Source organism: Vicia villosa, linkage group LG7 (assembly GCF_029867415.1).
Source record: "Vicia villosa cultivar HV-30 ecotype Madison, WI linkage group LG7, Vvil1.0, whole genome shotgun sequence".
Lineage (NCBI taxonomy): Eukaryota > Viridiplantae > Streptophyta > Magnoliopsida > Fabales > Fabaceae > Vicia > Vicia villosa.
Window position 1 is genome coordinate 32206104 of NC_081186.1, and position 2896 is coordinate 32208999.

The following is a 2896-nucleotide window of genomic DNA, read 5'->3' on the forward strand; positions in this document are numbered from 1 at the left end:
TGTGCATATAAGATATGGTCTTTGAAGGGTTGATCAACTACCAATGGTTGATTCTCTCGCATCCCCTACAAGAATGATAGGTTGCTATGGAAGTCATCTCCAGAACCATAACAAGATTATGAATGTTAGATTAATGTCGGAACTGATGGCTGAACATCACTTTAGTTCTCTTCTTCCCCAACAAAGGAAGTCTATTTAACTCAGGATGGGATTTAGGGTCAAGTAACTGACCAAACAAGGAACGGCTAACACGACTATGTGTCTTATTGAAGAATCCACTCACTTCAAGTGGTGCATAATAATGTCATATGCTATTTTTTGTATATTAGAGGCAGTCTTATCAGCTGATTGTACCTCTAAAGGAAGTGAAACACATCATCGGCTGGTTGTATTAAGATGAGCACGTAACTGATGAACAACCGTGACAGGGTCAGGGTGCAAGTTTTCTTTCTGATCTTATGTTGTCAGGAAATGATTGAGAGTTCACTTCTATCGCAAGCTGTAGTGTTGAGATTTCTGTTTGAGCTTCCTGAAGGACTTCGATGCACAATAAGTCTTTGGAATAATTATTCAAGAACCAGAGCTGGGTTTTGAAGCTGATGTCCTAAATGATGATGTAAAATCATTGCTGATAATAGTATGTGAAAAAGACTTGGGACCATGAATCTTAATATTCAAACACCACGTTTAGAAGTGACAGTCTTTATATGGGTTAGAATAAGAAGATTCTTATGTTAGTAGTATGCTCAGGAAAGGCATATCTACTGTGATGTGTTAAAGACTTCGTTAGGATCATCAAATACTAGTGATTGTAAAGAGCAGAAGGTTGATTTGATCTTCATATCAGTTTGAGGTATTCCTTTTGTAGTTGTCAGAGAGTCTGAATCTTATTAAAGCTTGTAAGCATACTAAGAAATGGTGGGAGGTTGGTTTAAGACTATGTATGCATAAATTCTTGCCTTTTCTAAAGGTCATGATACTTGATGTGGATGCTTAAGGGAACGAATCAGAGGTGTCCATGTCGTGTGCATAGCTCAGGGTGCTTGGAGTTATTCCCTCAGAGCTAGGGATATATGTGATTGTTCTCCAAAATGAAGGTTTGAGTGCTCAAGTGCTAATGGGCAGCTAGAGTTTGATTGTCCATGAAAGGGGGAGTCAATGGATTAATTGATGTGGTTAGAACTTGCAATTTTCAAGCTTATGGAGTTGTTAATCTCTTATGAGGATAATGCTGAATAACATGCTGAGACATGTTACTACAAGGGGTAGTCAGTCTTTCCCTTATGAGACTCTGAGGTTCTAGCTAGAAGTAGCTATGTCTTACCATCCTACTCCAAGAGGATGTGTTGTGTCTGCTTGAGAACTTATGTTTCTCTGCAGTGACTAATAGGATAAAGCAGATTATCCTACTGGTTGTCAAAGAGTTGTCACACTTGTTTTGTCTGGAGATGTGGGACACTAATTCCAAGTGAAAAGAATGCATTTGAAGAATTCGATTGAAGGCATCATAGTCATGCCTCTAACCATATGAAGTAGTCTGTGAAATGTCCTTGACTAATAATACTGAAGATTTGTTTAAAATCGAAGACAATATCTGGTAGGATGTCAGAACATTGGTCACGACATGCTCTCTTGAGTCCAACAAAGGAATATTCTAGACTATGCAGTCATCCTCGTGTAAAAAGAAAGTCAAGAAAGTGTTATTGACCCCGCATGTGCATGCGTTGGGACTAAATTGTCTATAAGAAACACTCCAAGCATGATAAAAGCGTTCAAAGCCTTGTTGGACGGTGCACATAGATTTTTGGTGGTATTCTCTCCTCAAATAATGCTATCCTTGACCAGAAGGTTTCACATTCAAGGAATTATTATTTCATAAGCAAAGTGTAACACCCGTATTTTTCCTTAAATTAATTTAATTAGAATTTAAATTACTTGTTGGAATTAATTGGCATTTTATTGGAAAATTATGGAAAATAAGAGAATTGGGCCAATGTAGTGTTTAGTTAAAGGAGGGGTTTTAGTTATGAATCCTTTTACTAAAGTTGAGTTTTATTTTTCATAAAAGAAGGAAAAGAGGAAAATTGGAAATAGAAGGAGAAAAGAGCAAAAGAGGAGAAGAGAGCAAGAACGTGAAATTTCAGAAGCAGAGAAAGAGGAAGAATCCAAGAACTAAGCAAAGGTAAGGGGGGACTCTTCCGAATAACCTTTATTATCGGGTCGTAGGTGATAGGATTGATATCGTATGTTATTGATTCGTTAGAGAATAGATTCTAGGTTGGGGTTTTGATCAATTAGGTCCAATTTGATAGATTGTGTATAGATACATGTTTGCAATGTTTGGTGATGTTGTATGTGTTGTTTAATTGCTGAAATGACATGTATTATCTGTGATTTGGTTCTGTTTTTCGTGTACAATTGCATTGGTTCGATTGGGAGGTGTTTGGGGAGGTTGAGATGCTGTAAAATCTGATTTTTGGGGTTGCAGGTACGCAGTAATCGGTTATTGGCCTTTGGGTAACCGATTACCACTGGGCGAAAAGGTAAAAAATTTTGTTTGGGAGTCAGTAATCGGTTACTGAAAGGGGGGTAACCGATTACCCACACAAAAAACAACGTGATGAGTTTTGTGAGACTCGGTAACCGGTTACTGAGCAACCCAAAAAGGCAGAAAATCTGGTTTTCTTCAGCATGCGTCAACCTATGAAATTCATGCGTCGACCTATAGATTCTCAAAATACCAGCATGATTCGACTCATGAGTCGACCTGAGCTAACCCGATGGGGTAGAAAGCATCCATGCGTTGACCTATGAATCCCTTGCGTCGACCTGAAGATTTCCACTTTTGATCCGTAACTCTGTTTTATGCGTCGTTCGAAGCGTTGGAAAGCTAACA